Source organism: Haemorhous mexicanus, chromosome 18 (assembly GCF_027477595.1).
Source record: "Haemorhous mexicanus isolate bHaeMex1 chromosome 18, bHaeMex1.pri, whole genome shotgun sequence".
NCBI lineage: Eukaryota > Metazoa > Chordata > Aves > Passeriformes > Fringillidae > Haemorhous > Haemorhous mexicanus.
The window spans coordinates 12,324,395-12,339,295 of record NC_082358.1 but is presented as its reverse complement, the minus strand read 5'-3'; positions in this window follow the sequence as shown (position 1 = coordinate 12,339,295).

Genomic DNA, 14,901 nt, shown 5'->3' with positions numbered 1-14,901 from the left:
AGGTGGTATTAGAAGTGGAAGAACCTCCTTACCCTGAAGATATTGACAAATTTGAAGAAATTCCAAGCAGTGAAAAAAATCCTGATTGGAGAAACAGATTACTTGTGCAGAAACATTAAAGGAACCAATCTTCTGCTCTCAATTACACCAATGTGGTCCAGTTAAATTCAGTGGCAGTGTACCAATAGAACCAGGAGAAAAGCTTGATTGTAACATATGATATAAAGGATTTGCTTAGAAATGATCAGAGGAAGAATTCCCTTTAGGAAGGAAAGGAATTGGTAAAACATTTTGGGGAAACAATAGGTCCTGTAAGATTTAAAGTGCAAAGAAGGAAAATACAGCCAGAGAATGTTCTACTGCAGTAACATATTCTAAATACCCAGAGGAGGTCCTCTGGGAAATTTAACAGAAGTTAGAACACAGCCACTCACTGTACAGAACAATTACACACAGGAGGTCTTCAGAGAAAGCCATCAGGCAGTTCTTCCCCTGGAAATCCCTGTCATCAATGGAATCCTCACAACATCTATGCTCATCTTTTCTGTGTCTACATCTATTGTTTCTCCCCACCTTAATTCACACAGTAGTGACTAAAGCATTATGAAAATTCATCCACGCTGGATCAGTTATAAAATGTAGTTGCATTGCCTATGTGCTCTGTGCACCAGATGTTCCCTTTTGTGTTCATCGAGAACACATTGTGTAAGAAGAGCTCCTCTAAGCAAAGCACCCTCACCATTCTTGGTTTAATTACAATGACACTGCAAAAAATGGGGCCAGAAGGAGAGAAATCTTATCCTTGCCTCCTGGACAATAGGATCAAGAGAGAGTTTCCAGGATAGATCTGACAATACTTCTATAGAAGCAGAGAATCTCAGAACCCTTAAGGTTGGAAAAAACGTCTAAGGTCATCACGTCCAACGATCAACCCAGCAGCACCACCTTGTTCAGCACTAAACCTCCTCAAGTGCCATACCCACACATTTTTTGCACATTTCCAGGGATGGTGACTCCACTACTCTTCTGGGTAGTCTATTCAACAAATTGTCAAGCTTGACAACTCTTTCAGTGCTGAAATTTTTCCTAAGCTCCCATCTAAACTGCCCCTGGTGCAACTTGAGGCCATTTGCTCCTGTCCTGCTCTTCTCCCTACCTGGGAGAAGAGTCCAATCCCCAGGTCACTGCACCCTCCTTGTCAGGGAGTTGTGGAGAGCCAGAAGGTCCCCCTGAGCTTCCTTCTCTCCAGGCTGAGCCCCCCCAGCTCCCTCAGCTGCTCCTGTTAGATAAATTTACCAGTTGCTGGTCACAGTGCGCATTAATTTGCTCTCAGAGTTGGTGTGCTTCTTCTTGAAGTCGCAACACCCTCCCTGCAGTGCGTGTTCCCTGGGTGCTGGCCATCCCGTGGGAACCGGGCTAAGGTCTCTGTCGCTGCCCTTTGGAACGCTGGCACACCGCGATGTGACAGAGGAGCTGCTGCCGGCAGCCCCGGGCAGCGGGAGCCACCTGCGGGAACCACCAACAATTACAGCCCTGACCTGTCCCGGAGCGGCTGGGGAGGGGACACCTGCCCACACCTGCCCTAGGGAGAGGACACCTTCCCTCCCGTGTCATGTCATCATAGTGGCCTTTGAGAATGTTGAAAGCTCTGGATATCCCTGGGATGCTGAAAACAGCACAGTCCTATTGCTGGGTACCAATACGTGGCCAAACATCTTCCAGGTCTTGCTTAGGGTTAAACAAGTAGTTAAGGACCACCAGTTGCTGTTCTGGACATGCTGGACCTTTAACATGAACTGGAGTGGTGCCACAGGTGATACCCCTCATGCACCTTCCTCAATCCCTTTGGCAGCTCAGAGCAGGAGCAGTTTGCTGTCCCCTGAGGGGTGTCCAGTGCAGCTGGAATTGACTGTCCAGGGGTGCAAACACAGCCTGCCGTGGATTCCTACAGGGAGGCTCCAAGGCACCTGCAGTGCACTGCTGCCATTGTCTCTGGGGTAACACAGCATGTCCTAGCCTGCAGCAAGGCACACATCCCCCACCAGGTCATTTGAGCCATTCAGATGACTGTGCCACCCCCCACTGCAACTCCCTGATGTTTCTGGCTTCAGAAATTGATAGAAATCTTAAGCCAAAACAAAACCAAATCTGGAGTTTAGCATAGCAAAGAATCGATCTAAAATTAAATGGGATTTACTTTGCCACCCAAGCTCTGGATGTGACAAATTTCAGAACAATGAGATATGGACCATTTAGAAGTCAGTGATCAAAATAGCATTTCTGATGGAAAGATTCCAGATTGGACTGCAGCAACAGTAACTATGTTGCAGTAAGGCCAAGTCTAAAAAAGCCCCTAAGTCCTAAAAAAGCCCCTAAGATATACAAAAGGAAAAAGCCTTTTTTTCACATGTTCTCACATGAATATTCCCCCCCTTGATCACTGCGTGACAATAAGAGGGCTGGAGTCAACACAAAACTATTTAGTTGACTATCCCTAAGTTCTTTACATAGCTTGTATTGCTTTAAATATCTTTGCCCCCTGAAAAGTTAAATTCATCCCACATTCTTCTGGGAAGGCTCAGGGCTGGCGTTCCAGCAGCGTTCCTAAGGGGAGCCTTACAGAACTGGAATGTATTCACAGGTACTCTCCCTTCCCCCCAAGTGAGAAATCACAATTATGGGATGCAGGGAGAATTAACATCATTTGAGAGACAAAGCTTTCATAGTACAGCACAACTTAAAACAGACCACAAGTCTGCATTAAACACAATCAACATCAAAATAAAAAAATAATACAGAGCACAGTAAATGGCTTCAAGGGATCCTCAGCCTATGAGTCTTTTTTTTTCTGCTGTTGAGGGAAATCATGTGCCATTCTGCAAAAAACCCCAGGAATGTAAAGAAGTCCTAAAAGCAAGGAAATCTTAATAGTCTGTTTTGTAACAGACTAAAAGGATTTGAATTCTCCAACTAAATTATTGATCATAAGATTGATTCATAAAAATTCATACTTTACCAATGCTGGTCTGCAGGGCTGTGTGACCCTGGCAAGCACAAAGGTTGTGGTCAATGAAAATAAAACTTGTTCTTCCACTTAAACTGCAGATCCCATCATGCCTCAGGTTGTTCCTAGTGCTGGCACGTGCTGGTGTTTGAGATGAATGCAGAGAGCAAGTTTACAAAACTTCCAAATCCTGATTTAGTAAAAACTCCTGTTACCAACTTCTCTAACGATGTTTTACCAACACACTGAATTTAACATTATATTTTCCTCTAAGCCCTGGCCGAAGGGGTGGCAAAGAGAAAGCTGATGAGGAGGCCATGTTGTGGCAGTTTTGTGATCCCCTTGGGATGTCTTTTGCAGCTGCAGTGTGCCTGGAGCTCTGGCCTTTGTGGTTTTCAGAACCCTAACCCTTGGCTGCAAACAAATGTGTGTGGAAGGATTTTCAGACTGAAAGGAGGGAACAAACAGATCTCATCTCCTTGGGGCTGCACAGAAGTGCTTCCTCTATGAAAAGCTCTCAGTGGGTTGGAAAGGTGCAGCTGTCAATATCTTCATTTTACCAATGCAGCTCAGACTTCAGCAGTTCAGGTGGCAAATTTACAGGAAATTTGATATACCCAGCCTAATTTTTACTACATTCACACTATACAAAACCAAGATGCTTTTCTACTCTTCTTTGCCCTAAAAGAAATGGAACTCTGGCAACAGCACCTTTTGAGAACCCTCCATTGCTGGTGAACATTTCTACTTCATTTTGTTCAACAATGGAACAGAAATATCTATTAGTCACTGCAGCTAAACCACTTTATAACGGGCATAGTCATAATTGATTAGAAATCAATTCCTTGTGCCAGCTGCATAATTTCATTCACAATTTTACTTCATCTTTCAAGTAATCTCAAAAGCCCTCAGGCCCTCCCCAGATGCAGAAGAGTGAAAACCTCTGTTACTCTGTTTTGAGAACACCCTCAGCTGCCAGTTCAATTTAACACCATGGATTTCTGGATTTAACAGCCTTGGTTTTTAGGCTGCCATCACAAAGCAGGTGCTTTTACTCATAGAACAGAATTATCTCTTGCAATGCAGAACATCTGACTTGCACATCAGATTGCAGAGTAATTTTAGAATTTTCTGTTAATATTTCTTTACAAACCTTTGTTTCAGATAATGCTGTATACATGGTGGTTACAGCTAGTGGTATTTACAGGCTTTTTATCTACTCAATGAGCTTTTTTAGTTCTACCTAAAGCTGGCTTTTCCTTTCATGGATAGTTCATGTCACACCTATCAGCTCATTTGATCTTTATCTTTTTCATATAGGCCTTGGCATCTCCTATGGCATTTTATTATGGTGGAAGAATCTGTTTTCTTTATGAAAAATATAAATAGCTTACTTGATCCTTGATTTCAGAGCTATTAATGTGCTAAGAAAGAACATTTTCAGTTGAAAGTAAAGGTTTTAGGCTTCTTCAAGGATAAAATCTATACCCCCAACATGACATGACTGTAATGCCGTCCAACCACACACACAAACCACAAGTTTCCAGTTCTCTGTTGACAGAGAACAGCCATCCACAGTGCTAAAAAAGCAGTTTCCCCATTAGGTGCCCTAACAAAGTTTTCAAACTATTCAAACACAGAGGCATAAATCAAGAAAACAAAGCTTTTGCAAGATGTTACATGTAAGTTATACTAAGAAGTTAAAGAAAACCATCTGGGCATAAAATGTAAATACAGCCAGCATAAAAAAAAATTAAGAGGGAAATAAAACCAACCATGTATTTCAAATGCTCCAAAGACAGAGCTTTCATTCTGTAAGACCACTGAAGTTTAACTCCAGTCATCCAGCTCGGACAAAACAGTCATTTCTCAAAATACCAATGAGCCAGGGCATTAAAGCTTATGCAAGATGCAGCTTTTTTCAATTTTTTGACTGATTTAAGATATGGTCCTTCAAGGTGGGGAATTATCAGCATCTCTTCAGTGGCACCTATGAATCAAAGAGATGGTGGCTTCCTATATCATCATGGAAAATATCTATCAGGATTAAATCAACCTAAAATGTTTGGTTAGTTTCCTGTATTGCTGAATCTTCAGTTTCTGAAGGGTAAATAAAGCACCCTGGACTTGCTTATAGACCCAAGAGGTTCTGAGTAATCCCAGGAAGAAGAAAGAGAAGAAAGTCTGAATACAGTCCCAAAACCAGGGATCTGCAGTGTTGGAAGGAGATTAGAAAAGACCTTAAAATGCTCTCTCCCTGTACAGCAACTGTCTTTCAAAGGAGTGTACCACAAACAAAGAAAAAAGTCTTTTAAAAATCAAAACCTAGAACATAATGGTATAAAATGCCCAACCTCTGGATTTTTCATGCTGACTTAGTTCAGATCACTTACATAAGCAGCATACTTGAGATTTGATTACATAGCTAGATTTTTTGTTTATTTATTTACTTTTAAACAGGATGCTTGCTTGGGTTTAAGTTAGTTTGGGGAAGGGGAAGTAGGAAGATTTTGAAAACAAACAAATTACTTACAAACAGACAAGCTAAAAAAATAAACCTGTAGTGCCAAAGCTCTCCCTGCCTCTCGAGGCTGGTACCTTTGGATTCCCAGCATATTCCTGAGCTCATGGAGTGTCTGGGAGGGCCCAGCAGCCTGGAACCCTTGGCAGAGCCCAGCTCACAGAAGATGAGACTCAGTTTATCACTGATTTCAGAGATAATTATCAAGATAGGGATTTCTGGCTTAATTTCCTGATTCAAGAAGGGAGTACGTGATCCCAATCATAAACCATCCTGTGAGCAGCAAATGATGTCTTAACAGCATTTATAGCTGAAGTTTAAAATACTCTTGGAGTTTGTATAAAACAGATGTGAATTTTCAAACTAAACTAACAAACTATTTTCCTAAGAGGAAAGAAGTTGAAGCAGCAGAGGAAAGCTCTGTGTCTTCCTGTGCTTCTGAGGAATCACAAAGGGAGTGATGGTTCTCTGACATTTAATGTATGAACTTTCAGTTTTCCTGCTGATCTGTTTTTATTCTCTTCTTCCCAATAATTTTTCATAGTCTGCCTTTCTCACTTCTGGGAAATTCTATCTACACGTCCTTTCTTGATAGGGCTCATCTGTTTATTTAAAAAATACATGTTTTTTCCCCTGCAGATATGATATTTTATTAGTCTTATGTGTTGAAGTTATTGCCCCAGATATTGTATTTACTTGGGCCTTTGGCCTGAAATGTGCATCTGTTCTCAATCCATCCATAGGAGCCCTAATCTCTAATAGGCTTTGGAATCACCAATGTGTTGGGTTTTTTCTTCTCTCCTTTCCTAAGCCAGTTAATGTGGGCCATAATTTCCCTGGTTTAGTCAATCTTTTCTAAAGCATCTGACCTTCAGTCTTCCAGCTGTGTAAACCTGTCTTGACCAGGAACAGTCAGAACAGAGGAAAGTAGCAACCACTTCTTATGCATATGCAGTGGATCAAACAATCACATCCTTCTCTTTTGGCCCTTTAAGCTGATGCTACAAACCAAACATTAAAATAAAATGAAAATAAAATAGCTCTATGTCATTTGCAGGGAGGCCAAATGCTCGTAGGGTATGTCCTTTAGCTCCAAAAAGCATATCCTGAAAAATTTGTCATAGAATCATTGTGTGGAGTCATGGTGACTGTCAGGAAGGCAAGAGCAACTAAATAAAATAGTGAATAAAGTTTTTCACTGAAAACTGGCAAATAAGCCTGAACTTTATTAGAAAACCTCAGGCTCAGAGCAGAATTTTCTTCATAGAAATAAAACATGCCCCTTTAATTACAGCTTAACATGCTCCTGCCAAGGCACTGCTGTGAAACACAGGCTGGAAGCACAATGGAGGCTTCCAGCGCCTGGTGTGGCATTGCCTGGAGTGGTGATGGACTGGAAAGATGCAGTTCTTCACACAGTGTGAACTGTGACCCAGCCTCCTCTTGAGTGGCAGTCTCAGACATTCTGAAATCACAGGAACTGTTTGTCTGAAAAAACCAAACCTCTCCAGAACATCAGACAAACAACTTTTGGTTTTTGGCAAAACAGACACAAGTCCCAGTGGCCCAGTGCCACAGTGCCAGAGCTCTGCAGAGTGAGAGTAGAAGAAATGCATTAATTAACTCAGCGTTCAACCCCTCCCCTCAAACCCATGAAAAATGGCTTCTGTAGTAAATAATCATGGAGGATTTACCACACATGAGAAGAGCACAGAGTTTAAACAGTGTCATGCCCTTTATCCCACTGCGAACTGCAGTATCTGGACACTTGGCACAGCTGCTGTCCTTGTGTACTCTCACAGTTTGGTAACAGGAGCCACAATCTCAATACCCCTGAGAACTGTAAATTTGTTACTTTATTTGTGTTGCTGCCTCATAACTTCTCCTTGATCTTGCTTTCTCTACTTATTTTACTGGCAGTAAAACTCAGTAGATTAATAATGCTATTAATACTTTACTTTCTCTGCCAGATCTTCTTGGGTGGCCAGTTTCCAGCTGTGTAACAATCTTTGCTTGCTCACATCTCCTTGTTCTCAATTCCACTTTTACCTTTTTTTTATTGTATTCTGCAAACTTTAAGGCCTCAGTGCATTTTCAGAACTCAAGATAGAAGCTATTTGAAAACAGGGGTTACAATTCATGAATAACTCATGCATCTATTCTCAAGTAAATAAAAGGTACCTGAATGACACTCTAGCTGGTCAGACATCTATGAGATTTAGTGGAGAAGCTGATAATCATGATTTAATTTGTATTTTATGCTTATTTAACTGGAGCCTATAATAATCCTCATTGCTTTTAGCAGCTACCCTGTAGTGAGTGATTTTTCTGCCTGTCACTATTATGGCAATGATGGACATATAAGATCCTTGCCTGCAGATTCTGACTCATCACAAAGTGAATACAAGTTCTGTGTTCTCTTCTGTGTCCTCTATTTGTCATTGTAGAGTCACTACCAGTCTGACTTTAACTCATACACACATTAGGTTAAACTTTGCTGGCAAATTTACAAATATCAAAAGCAGAAACTCTGACTCCTACTCCTCTATTCCTTGACTGAGAAAAGATAAAACAGTAAAAGGAAAAATGTCACCACAATAATAAATTACCCCAGAGCCACGGATAATAAATTACATTATGGCCTTTCTAATGTGTGAAATGCTGTTACTCAAAACTGGAGAGGCATGGAAACAATTGCACTTCAGAGTGAGAGAAGTATGATCCCAGCTCTTTTGTTCCAGTTCAAACACCACACAGGACCCTTGCTAACAGCTGTGGTGCATTGTGCCTCCTTAGGTCAGCAAGGTATACCCAGGCTCCAGAGAACAGCTTGAAGCATCATTGTTTCTTTGGAAGTGAGAGTCAATAAAAATACTGACAAAGGAATGCAGCCAGCCCCTTGGAGTTGTACAAATTCCAGTTCTCCTTTAACCCCTCCCTCATCAAGTCCTTCAAAGAATGAAACAGCTTTTTGAACTTGCCTTTTTTTTTTCTAATTTGCCCCAATATTCTTTTCGATGCTTGCCACAATGTATTTTCTAAAATATACCAAAAGTAACACTGTAATAAGAAGCTATCCCAGACTCTCTATTTTCTCCAAGCCTGTAACAACACAACCATGGCTTGACAATGTTTGCAGCTGAAGAATTTTCAACAGGGAAACAGCAGAGTACCTGGGAAGCTCAAATGACAGGCAACCACTCTAAACAGCCTGATGCCTGCTTAGCTCTTTGCTTTAAGGAAGCACTCAGAGGCAAAAAACAGAAGCAAAACCCCAGCTATGCTGCTGGAGGGATAAATTTTACCCTTGGCCAGAGATTAACATCTCATTTTCTTCCTTTACCATGTTTCTTTATTTCCTTTCTCTACATCCCCTACTAATGTCCTATTGTATCGTTTTACTTTCTGTTTATTCCTCCTCCTGTTTGCTTTGTTGTCTTTATAACAGAAAAGGTACTTCTGTGAAAAGTGAATTGACTTTCTCTTTCCCCCATCCTTTGTCTAGTGTTTTCCCTCATTATCTTTCCCATTTCCCCATAAAACGCTGCTACCCCCCCATCCTATCTTTGCTGGTACCTTGGTGTTCCCCCCAGGAGCTCAGGGAGAACACTCTTTTGGCACCCACTCTTTCCTTATAAATCTGATTTACTGAAACTTGCTTTGCCAACCCTGAGAAGGGAGGTTGAAATGCAGTTGTGGAAATGTGAGAAAGCTCCATCAGCTGCATTCAGAACTTCCATGGTACAGTTACTACAGTTCCTCTACCTTTCTTCTTACCCTGCTGTTTCAGCCACACAGAAGGCAACTCACGTACTTAAATGTACAAAATGTAAGAAATCCTGCCATGCCTGAAGTTCTGCACTGCTGTTATTCCCAGGCTTGTGTTCTTAAGCTGAACATGAGGTCAAGACCCCCCACAATAAGTACAACCATGTCAATGAGAACAGATAAATAGAATCAGAATTCCCATGTTACGTTAGGTTTATGTTCATCTCGTAACTCCCTGTGTTTACTTTGCAGCCCTCTGCCTCTTCTGGAAAGGGCTGCTCCTTTTGAACCATCAAGGAAGATGCTGTCAACTCTTGTTCTTCCAACAGACCAGACTAAACAAGACATTGCCACAGAGATGAATTTCATAACTGGGGCTGCTTTGGATATCTGTGCCATCTGGTATTTACCAACAGCACCTCGAGCTGAGAACAGCTGGGTACCCTGGGTCTGCCTGCAATTGCCCCTTTGCCAGAAGACACACTGGGTCTGTAATCACACCTCAGTGGACTTTTAGAATGCACAAAGCCACTGTGCACCCTGAGCACTGCAGGAAGGGCTGGAACACTGCACAGGCACCATGAGCTTCTTTAACCTCCCTTGGTCAAACCCACCCCAGCCCCAGCCCACACAACCTGCACACAAGGTCTGCAGGTGCTACCCCAGGCCTCACTCAGAGCCCCTGAGCCCCCAGCCAGCCTCTCCAGGACTGCAGAGATGTGACCTGCTCAGCCTCTGCACCAAACTGGAGTAACCCCAGAGGGCTGACAGCACTCACAACACTGATGCCAACTTGGCCTTGTCTCTGTGTTCAGACATTTATGTGATTTCATCCCAACAAATCTGGAGAATTATAATATCATGCCACTGCAAAATGTAATTTATTCACAAAAATAGGTTCAGCAACTAAAGGTTCAGGTTCAATCAAAGCTTATCAACAAAGCAAGCTGCTCTCAGAGGGCTAGGTGTGAGCAGCACTTGCAGTTTGTCATGTCACACTGTTTAAATAATACAAGTTCATTTTTCATTTTATTTTCCCTTTACTAGTTCATACAGGCAGACACTTGTTTATTTCTCTCTGAAAGTCTTTTCTTAGTGAGAGATAAGTTACTTGGGGAGAGGAAAGGTTATATATTCAAACATGGTGTCAAGGTTGTTGCTAAACTGATGAGTCTCAGCTGTGGATCCTTCCAAAAAAGAAATGGTCAGACCTGAATTTGTCTTTAAAATTTGATTTACCAAGAAGTTGCAATAAGGAGTCATTAACTTCATTAGTAGCTGGTAAATGCTGCAGAACTTTTCTTTATTATACAAGGCAGCACCAGAAACATTAATCTCTCACAAATGTTGTTAAGTACAAATTTGAAGAGGAGATTTGCTACAGAATAAAGGTGGTTATGACCAGCCTGTTTGGTTTCTATATAGGTGAATAAATTATTTTCACACCATATTCTGACTGCTGTACAATAACAGTCTGGTCCACCTGGGCACATCATGTACAATAAATCAGGTTTTTGCCATCAATGTGCACATTTTTTTGCACCACATATTACATTAAGCTTTGCTCCAGACTGCCCTTATTATGTAACAGGACTGGCTGCTAGAAAACACCTGTCTCACCTATGGATTTGTAAATAGATATTCCTGTCTATCAGGGCCCCAACACAGGGTATTTTTAACACTTGCAGTCACCTGCAGGTCACATCACAAAGCCACAGCAAGAGAAAAGCCCCTAAAGGGCTTAACCAGGCAAAAAAGAATCAGCAGAACCCAGAAGAAGCCAAACTTTTCTGTAAAATTTGTGCTCTTAATTAAAAGCCAGCAGATGTTGTAAAGCTCTTCACAGCCAGAAGGGCTATGAACCACATGATTTGCAGAACAAGCTTTAGGCTTTTATTCCACCCAAGCTGCTGCAACCCTGCTCAAAGAAAGCTGAAAAAGTGCCCCAGTACCCCTCCACTGCTGTTCCAGGAGCTCCCAGGGCACAACAGTGGCACTGGCCAACACTCACCTCCAGCAGCCCAGGGCACCCCTCCCTGCAGGCTCTGCTCCAGGCAGGACAGTGGATTCAGGGCTTGTGGTCCTCTGGTTTTCCAACAAATGCAAAAAAAGCCTCTTCAAAGGCATCCAGGCAGGCTCCAGCTCCAGGAAAAGGAGCTCCCAAGGAGGAGCTGTCAGAGAAGCACATGGATTTCACTTTTTGTAGAATAACCTGAGGATCAGCCATAGCTCTGGGGACATTCCCAGTCTCAAGCCCCCTTCCACCTCCCTCTCCTCCCAGGACTGCAGACTCCCCCAGCCACTCACACTACAGATGATTGACCACAAGTTTCCTATCAGTCTGCTGAGGAAGGAAAACCAGGCCAGACCCAAACCCTTATACATGCACACCACTCCCTCCCTCTCCACAGCACCCTCCAGACTGGCTTCTGCCCAAAATGATTTGTTTTGGTGCTTGAGTTTTCTTCCCTGACATTGCACCTCCAGAAATAAGCTGTCCCTCCCAAGTCCTTGCTCATTTTTAAATGTGTGAAGTTCTTTTGGCAAGACAACCACCTCAGTTTTTCACCTCCAGCTTCTTATTTGCTGGCAGCTCCCTGTCCATTCTTTACAAACACTGGAAGTGTTCAGATTGATCACATTTTGATATGAAATTCTCTTTGTTCAGTAACATGCCCAAACATGAATAAATGTGAAAGAAAAGAACTGTTTCACATAATGATTATAGAAAATTCTCTTCCTGTTAAATCCTGTTATTTTCACAAAGACAGAGATTGTTTGGATCAAGGAAGGGAGGTCAGGTTCAGATCCTGGGGAGAGTGGTGTGTAGTGATAATAACACTTAGGATTTCTGCAGCATTCCTTATCCAGAGATCTGAGCCCTGTCTCCAGTACATTACAACAGCAGGATATGTTATCTTATGCAAACTCCTTCCTAAATTTCACAATAGCTGTAACAAGCAGGAATCATTAAATTAGTGTGGCTGAAAACCAGCCACAGAGCTCCTTCTTTCCTTTGCTTTTATGTAAATAAAGTGAAGCAGTCAGAGATGAGGCATTAATCCTCTTCACTGTTTACCAAGTATCTACATTACTCTTATATAAATATATAAATACTAAAAGTAATAAAAAAAAGGGGAAAACAGAAGGGAGTATCCAAACTCTCCTCCTTTAAGCAAGTTACCCAGTTGCAACCCCTACAAATGCTCAGTTGCCCTTTTACTACATCTGGTTCAAAGGCCACTAAAAATGGGATTCTTTGCACTGACATCAAAGGGCTCTGAACGGGACTGTCTGAAACACGAGGGGAGACAAGATTAACTTCAGCTTTCTGCCTCTAGAACTCCAGCAAAAAGTAACAAATAATAATCAGAAGATAAGGTTTTCTTGAGAACCTACTGATTTCAGCACATTTTTCCAATGTCAGCTACCACTATGAAGTTGCTTGCTTTGTGAGAGTGGTGCAGAGTGTGCTACTAAACAGTTTGCAGTTTAATATGACCTTTTTTTTCAATAACACTAAAGAACACGGTGACTAAGAAGGAAGCAGGAGGGTGGGAAAAGAGGTATGAGTAGTTTATAAAGCACTAGATTAGTTGTCTTTATTTAGTACCATATCTGTATTGATCAGGCTTTCCTCCTGGCCTGCTGTGAAGCTGTAAGAACAGGCATCAGTGCCAAAAAATCCTGCACTGCTGCTGAAACCTTACCTTAGCTTTTAACTACAGGCTTTATTACTCGTGCAAATACATCCTAGGAACTCAGCTTTTAAAGTGGTTTCTCTCAGTAACCAACTTTACTTAAACACATCTGGAACTTCTTTGTAACTCACAACTGCTTTGTGTAGTCACCTGTATGATGAAGGTTAAATGCTGTGGAATTACTGCTGGGGGCTCTGACTGCCCCACAATCACAGGAGTGGATGTATAAAGCAGGGATACAAGGGGCAGAGGAGTCCTAAACAAACCCAAGATTATGTTCCTAATTGAAATGGCAGCCCAGGGTTTTCACATATAAAATCTGGAATCTGAGCTTACTTGCCTTAACATCATCTGTTTCAGCTGCTCCACATTCCAGGACTCCTTCAGCCTTGACCTCATCCCTGAGATTATTCTCCCTTCAGTCAATTAGAAGTTCTCAAATATACAATATTTATACCCAGCAATGAGGTAGATCTGCTGATTGTCTTTCTTCAGCTGCCTGGGTGGCCCTAAGAATGAGGAAGTGTCCCAGGACTGGGGAATTCCCATTGTCTGAGCCAGGCTCAGCACTGCCAGGGCTGCACAAGGGCACGAGGGGAAGTGGTGGAATTGGGAAGATTGAAGGTATAAAGAGGAGGACTGATTCTACACATTTTGTCCACGGCTCTCAAGATTTATGCAAAGTACCCATCCACCCTAAAGATCTTGAAACTGGAAAAGAAAAAGGAATCTATGGAGTTAAAACAACTTTAAAGGAAAAGCTGAAAAATACTATGAATTAGTCTGTTGGCTTCCAATCTCTGCCTGCTGTCTCCAAGGCTACTACTGCTTTTACTGTTTTGTTTTGTTGTTGTTGGTTTTTTTTTTAAACTAAATGAAAGCATAATCATTAAGCAGATTTACAAAACTATTTTGCATCATATATGAATATCACTGACAATTGTATCCAGATATCTTTTATTTCTTATCCCAAATCAAAACAGACCCTGGATTTTAAAAATTTATTTGTTGCTATTTCCTTAATCATGTTTCTTGTTTTGAGAGTGATGTATTTATGAAACAAAAAGGTCTCATGACATTAGGTAATATATGACCCAAACAACTTGATAATCAATGTAAAAGAGAATCAGGCCTACAGTACCAGAAGTATTAATTCCTTTGATGAGAGTATCTTTCTTCCTGTAGAGTCTATGTCTTACCTTCTTCTAAAGCTTACAGTAGGTCATTTGGCCAAACCCTTGCCCTTAATTTCTGAACCCTGGTAGCTGATTTAAGAATATATTTTATTACTCCTTTTGTTTGCACAGCACTGGGTGCTGATATGGTCTCCCCTGGCTCTTCAGAGATTAAACAGCACACAGAAGAAAAAGTAAAGCAATGTAGAAGATGCCTTCAAAATTTCATGTAGAAAAAAACCACAAAAATAATTTTTAGGAAAATGTTGTTAAATCATTTCCTAATAATTTAACATTAGAAACACAACACAATTTTTTTTGTTATGACATATTTATATATGTGATACAGTTATTTCTCATTTCTATGATAAATTTGCATTATTATAATAAAAATTAGTAACAGTAGCAGTAAGGAAAATTAAATTAAGGAATCAGAATTTAGACTGATGTAGTTGTTACTTATAATACCTGCAACACGTAACCAGTACTGCCTGCTCCTTCAGTGTTCTGTTAAATAGTAACTGCACAATAAATCTTCTTTTCCTGATAAGTTAAAACACAATCATAAGCATTTGCCAAAATCAATCCTGTATCCAACAGTGAGAGACTACAATATCTAGAACATCCTCATCTGAAACAAGATTTTTTTCTAGATATATAAGAAATGGCAATAACTTCAAACCAATTCCTTTTTTCAGAGATGATTTGTCACAATATTTTCCAAAACAGAGC